General features: G+C 42.0%; 1 non-coding gene across 1 annotated transcript; it reads right to left on the bottom strand.

Moving 5' to 3' along the window:
• Window positions 1–630: 630 nt before the first annotated feature.
• Window positions 631–737, bottom strand: LOC150045893 (U6 spliceosomal RNA). The gene has a single exon (XR_016532775.1). It is a non-coding gene; the product is annotated as a U6 spliceosomal RNA (small nuclear RNA).
• Between the last annotated feature and the right edge of the window lie 5,838 nt (window positions 738–6,575).

The following is a 6,575-nucleotide window of genomic DNA, read 5'->3' as shown; positions in this document are numbered from 1 at the left end:
CAGCCACATGGTTCAAAGCCAAATAGCCCACCAAGCCTTGTATATCCAAGGGCATCAAATAGCAATTTTTGTGGGGCGGGGGGATCATGGGGTTGGAACTCGGCCTGGGTGCTGTCCCTGAGCTCTTCAGCTCACGGCTACTGCCCTACTCTTGAGCCAAGCCCCACTTCCCATTTTCTAGAAGTTAATTGGAGATAAGAGTCTCCAGTCCTTTTTGTGCCTGGGCTGGCTTTGACCTTGATCCTCAGATCTCAGCCTCCTGAGTAGCTAGGATTACAGGCGTGAGCCACCACACTTGGCTCAAATAAACATTTTTAATAAAATCTGCTTAATGTCCCGTACAATCACTGCAGATTGGTTCAGGCGAATCCTAGTTTTTTGCTTGTGTGTTTGTTTGTTAGTCACGGAACGTGTGACCCATTCTGAAGCCGGCCCAGCAAGGTGGTTGTGTGTGCTATCTGGAAACACAGACACTTCCAAATCTTAGTCTGCATTTAGCTCTTTGGTCTTGGGCAGATTTCTGACTGTGTTTAGCCTCGTTTCGTAATTTGTGGAATTTCTTTTTTTTTTTTTTTACTGTCCTAAATTATTTATTAGGTGTGAATTGTACAAACATTACTTTTATTATTTAAAAAAATGGAATGCTTCACAAAGTTCTGTGTCATCTTTGTGCAGGGGGCCTGCTCATCTTCTCTGGATCATTCCAATTTTAGTGTACGTGCTGCCAAAGCAAGCACAATTTGTGGAATTTCTTAACTTGTAGAGCTATGTTCACAGGGTTGTTGAAAGGCTGTCTATTGAAAATAAAGTGTGGGTGACACTGATCAAGATGCATTGTATGCATAAACTGGTTTTGTTGAATTGAACTCCCTTTCTAACTACCAAAAAATAAACAGTAAATTAATAAAATTAAAGGAATAGTCATTGACAGGTTCATACAGAAGGAAAGAGGGAGGTTTCTAGTAACCAGAGGCATATGCTGAGGAGATTGTGATGAGACTGTTTAACACTGTATGAAACATTCCTGGTGTACTTACACAAATCTACATGATTCCCACCTGATACACCATCATCAGTGTGGCCTCTTGGGGTAGAATAAACACAAAACGTCCGAGGCTAGCACAATAGACTTTTCCAGAGTGATCTCTCTGTATCCAAAATTTACCATTAAATCAAACTCTACCTATATCTTCCCAGTCCAAATACCAATTTTAGTAGCATTTGCTCTTAAGCTGATTTGCATGTTTAGGGGGAAAAAAAAAGAAACTAGACTATTGATTCCCCAAACTCGGAATTTCTCCACACCTTTGAGCCGGTTGAAGAATAACCAGGAAGTAAAAAACTAATTGTGGACCCTAAGTAAGTGTGATACAATTAGACACAGAGACACAGAGAGAAATTCCATATTTTCACTTGTCCCTCCCATTTCTCTACCCCTCACACTAGCCAGTGTCCACAAATTCCTACTCCCTGATACGCTTTTGTTATAGACCGCATGGTAATTATTCCAAGAGTTGTCCACCTCTGGAATCTCACACCTGCGAATACCATGCTTTAATCAGATTGAGCATATGATTTCTGTATGCCTACACGTACATTTATATTATAAACCTACCACGTATGAGAGAAAACTCGTGAACTTTGTCTTTCTGAATCTGGCTTTGTTTTCTGGGTCTGCCTATTTCCCTGCAAATGACATAAATCATTCTTAATAATTGAATAATATCCCATTACATATTATATATCACATTTCTTGATCCGTTTGTCAGTTGTAGGGCATCTGGGCTGTTTCCACAGCGTGGCCTTTGTGAATAATGCTACTGAAACATGGGTGTGTGGGTGTCAGGTGTTCAGAGTGTTTCATCCTGACTTGTGTTCCTTCTGAAGCTATTTAACCCACAAATGGTGTCACTGCACAGTAAGGAAGGTTTATCTTTAGTTTACCCCCAAACTGCTTTCCCCAGCAATTGCACTAGCTTACATCCCACCAATGGTATATTAGAGCTCCTTTCCCCCTCATCTTTCCCAGCATTTCTTGTTTATGTTTTTGATAATAGCCATTTGACTGGAGTGAGAGGGAATCGCAAAGTTGTCTTGATTTTCATTTCTTTTATGGCCAGAGCTGTTGAATATTTGTTGACCATTTCTACTTCTTCTTTGAAGACTCATTTCTTCAATTAGTTTGCCCATTTACTAATTAGGTGTTCCATTTTTTTAAACTCCCTGTATATCCTAATTATTAATTCCATGTCAGATGGATAGCAAAGATTGGCAAAAATGTGCTCCCATTCTGTAGGCTGTCTTTTCATCCTGGTAAATCCATCCTTTGCTGCGTAGAAGCTTTTTAGTTCAATGCCATCCCATGTGTAAATCCTCTCTTCTATTTTCTGAGCCATGAGAGTTTTCTTTGGAAAGTTTCTATTCCAGTAAGCTTTAGTTTTGGCCCTACAGTAAGTTCAAAAATTCTTTACCTTCAGGTCTTTGATCCACTGATATTTAGAGGGGAGGGGAAGAAGGCATAAATGCTATTCTTCTCTTGGCTGCCTAAGTCCACAATGTCATCCAGAATAGTCATCCCAGCTCATTTAGTCATTATGAAGATGATGTCAGTTGTCTAGTTTGTTCAGTGAGTGATGAAGATCAATTCAATAATTGTTTTCATGAGACCATTGGCTCTGTAAAGTCAAGACAATCCAGTTATAACATAGTTTTTCTCCATTCACCTCTGGAACATCACATCTCTTGTGCCCTACCCTTCTCTGTGCCCTACCCTTCTCTCTGTACCTCAATGTTTAATCACTAAACCAAACACCACCTAAATATCTTGGATCCACCTTTTAAAATAGCATTTGCTCTCAAGATGCTCTTACATGTTTAGAAAAAAAATCTTCACCATATCTTCAAAAGCTCCTCATTTCCCCATGCCTCTGAGCCAGCTGGAGCATGTTCAACACATCTGCAATTAGAGACAAAAAAAAAATCCCACCAATTATATGTACAAGGTATAGCAATTGACTTTTTTTCTGGGGTTTTGGGACTCACATTTGCAAAACAAGAACTCTATACTTCTCCTCTCCATCACAGCTCTGTCTCCTGCCCTTTTGGATTTGGTTAGATTTTGGATGAGGTCAAGGCTGGCATTGGACCGCAGTCCTACTTACACCTGCATAACTGAGATTGCACTCAGCTTACTCGCTGAGATGTGATGGTGATCATATTTTTGCCTGGCTAGCTAGCTTCATGCCTTAATCTTCCAAATCTCCTCAAGTAGTTGGAATTACAGGTATGTGCCACCACATCCAGCCCTCTCAGAACGGACATATTTATGAGCATTCTATTTGGAGACTGCTATTGTTATCTCTCTTAAAGAAGATAATATTTACTATTTAAATGTTAGTTTACCCTTTTGCCTGTCACCATCAAGCAGCCGCGCCAAAGAAAAGGATGACGACAGAAACATCGGAACCTGAAATGCCTTCATATTTCAAGGTAGATTATGGGCCTACATTGCACCATGTCCCTGCTCCCAGCCAAAGAGCCACAAGCAATGACCAGTCCTTTTCCTTCTTCATGTTCAATGCCCCATTCAGCCCAAGGAAGAGAGAATTTCGTGGGGTTGGTATAATAAGACAGCTATGAGCGCCAACCTTGTCCCTTGCTATCTGGATCACCAGCCATCTGTACTTTTTAACTTCTGAGAATCACGAATCGGGCTCTCGTCCCTCCCCTAACACTTGGTTTCCATTCACTTTTTTTTTTTCCTGGTCCTGGGCTTGAACTCTGGGCCTGAGCGCTGTCCCTGAGCTCTTCAGCTCAAGGCTAGCACTCTACCACTTTAGCCACAACCCCACTTCCAGTTTTCTGGTGGTTAATTGGAGATAAGAGTCTCATGGGACTTTTGTGCCTGGATTGGCTTTGAACCGAGGTCCTCAGATCTCAGCCTCCTAAGCAGCTAGGATTATAGACATGAGCCACCAGCACCTGGCTTCCGTTCACTTTTTATTTCTAGTCAACAACAGCTGTCACCCAAGCGCCCATGTCTTTAGTTAAAGAGAAAAACAAGCTAATTTGCTGGAATGGAAGGTTGACCTGCCAAATCTGGTGTAGGCTTGTCTCGTTTCTTAGACTGTGTGTTTTTCCTCACTGGTCTCCACCCTGTAGCTTGGGCAATCTCATGTCTTCCTGTGGTTTCAGGAACACCTCTGTTCTGTCATCTCTCACCTCCTCCCTGGTATGTCCTCTGAGCTCCAGACCTGTGCAGATGACCTCACATCAAACATGTGCATCATTCAGTCACCTCAAAGAGAACGTGTGCCCCTCCGGGACATTTGAACTCCCCCACGTGCAACTTGATTCTTCGCCCCAGCATTTTTGGCACATACTAGCACTGCTCATTGCATTTTCTCACTGCTCATGCCGGGACCTGATGCCCCGCTCCCCTGCTGCTCTCACCAACCTTCCCTTCAAGCTCATCGGAGCCACCATCACAAGGACAAAAAACCTGATCTTTCCTACTCATCTCCCTTTCTCCAGACAACCCCGAGACATTCTGGCCTCTCCCTACAGCACAAGATCCCTACAAGCCAATTTCCCTTTCCACCTTTATTCTCAGCTTCCTGTGCAACAACCAGCACTGGGGTTCTGATGTTAGGGGTACACTTGAGTGGACGTAAGTATGTTCACATTGTGCAAACACCGCCAGCACCATCCCCCCGAGCTTTATCATCTTGCAGAATTCAACCTCTGAGACCCCTTAAAACAGAAGTTCCCAAGAATCCAACATGTATCCTACAAAATTAAGAAGAGTGAAAGAAAAAGTGGGTGAAGGAGAGAAGGGAGAGAACAATGAAAGGGGTGATATTTGTCCAGATACATTGTGTTCATAAACTGCTTTGTACATTTGTTGTACATTATATAGAGTTGTACATTTGTAAAAATGTACAGGGCTATGCGCGTGCGCGCGCGCGCGCGCTGCCGCTGCGCGCGTGTGTGTGTGTGTGTGTGTGTGTGTGTGTGTGTGTGTGTGTGTCTACTTAAATTACCACTACTCATTTTCTCTTCTCCCAGCCCCTGGCAACCACCAGAGACTCTCTGTCTCTATTAAGTATTCTTGATACCTCACATAAATGGAATTACAGAGTAATTGTCCTTTCCTGTCAGGGTTGTTTCACTTAGTACAATATCCTGAAGGGCCATTCATGTTAAATCATGTGTCAGAATTTCTTCTTAGTTCAGCTGAGTAATATTCCATTGTGTACATAGATCATATTTTGTTTATCTTTCTGTTCATGAGAGAACTCTTGGTTGTTTCTGCCTTTAAGCTATTGGAATAATGCTGTTCTGAACATAAGTATAGAAACATCCAGTTGAGGTCCTACTTCTACTCTCTAGGTTATGTTCCCAGGAGGAGGGAATCTGGGTTTCATAGTAATTCTACGATGCAAATTTTGAAGACCAAAATAAACTATTCAAAAGTTAGACCACGTCTTTCTTCTTAAAGCCCCAGGTAAACAAGTGTCAACAGGTAAACAAGTGTTGGGATTTTACCCTGGTCTGCCCTAACCTTTGGACTCCTTTCTCTCAAACCCTTACTCTCATTCCAGCCCCGCTGACTCTTCTGATGACTCAATGCCCAGAAGTCTGCATTCCGCCACCTTCGCACAGGCATCACCTCTATCTGCCATTCTTCCACTCTTCCAGTTTCAACATCTATCATGTTCCCAGCAAAGTCTGACCTACCTCCAGTATCACATCTAAATCTAGTACCCCAAAGCAGCTATGTCTTCTCATTGCTGGCAAGATCTCAGGAGGACAGGCCCTCGTCCTTCTGTCTCTCTCACCTACAACACGGAGCGCATGCCAGAAGAATGGAGAGTTCTACCCTGTGTGGGGTGCTTGTTATTCTGGCTTTTGTTTGGAAGAAGAGCTGAAGTGTATAGCCAGCAAGACAGTGCTTGTCTTCATAAAAGACAGTCTGGTCATCTGCCATGAGCACCTGTACATTTGTCTATTCCAAACTCACCTCGTCACACGCCTCTGATGTGACTAAGCTTGGTACATAATCTATGCATTATCCCCTCACATAATTTACTGTGCACATGCCTCCACTAAAAGAGTTCCAAAACTCAGAACATGTGATTCATTGATTGACTGACTGATGGTTAATAGACTTTTATGTGATCTTGCTTGTTGTTAATCCTGTCCAGTGATGTACATTTGCTGGGTTGGGTTTAAAGACATGTTTCAAAATTGGATTTATGATTATATTCTCGTTCTAAAAGAAGTCAAATCTGCTCTGATTCTAACACTTTGGATGATTATCAAACAAGTAAAATTATGATTTAGCTTTATTTCAATTACAGGAAACACATGAGGCATTGATTATGTCAGATAGTGATTTTTGTCCTGAAACACGGAGGGACAAGCCAAAAGAAGCATGACCAAGAAATAAAACAATAGAGGAAGTTTACCACCTGCGTGTAGGTAAGAAGAAATGAGTTGTGTCAAAGAAACACCTCTCTTTAAATAAAAACAAGTGTAGATTTCAATATTCATATAGGAAATCACATTTCTGA

Source organism: Megascapheus bottae, chromosome 26 (assembly GCF_031878675.1).
Source record: "Megascapheus bottae isolate mThoBot1 chromosome 26, mThoBot2.hap1, whole genome shotgun sequence".
Taxonomy (NCBI): Eukaryota; Metazoa; Chordata; class Mammalia; order Rodentia; family Geomyidae; genus Megascapheus; species Megascapheus bottae.
This window is presented reverse-complemented; position numbering and strand designations above follow the sequence as displayed.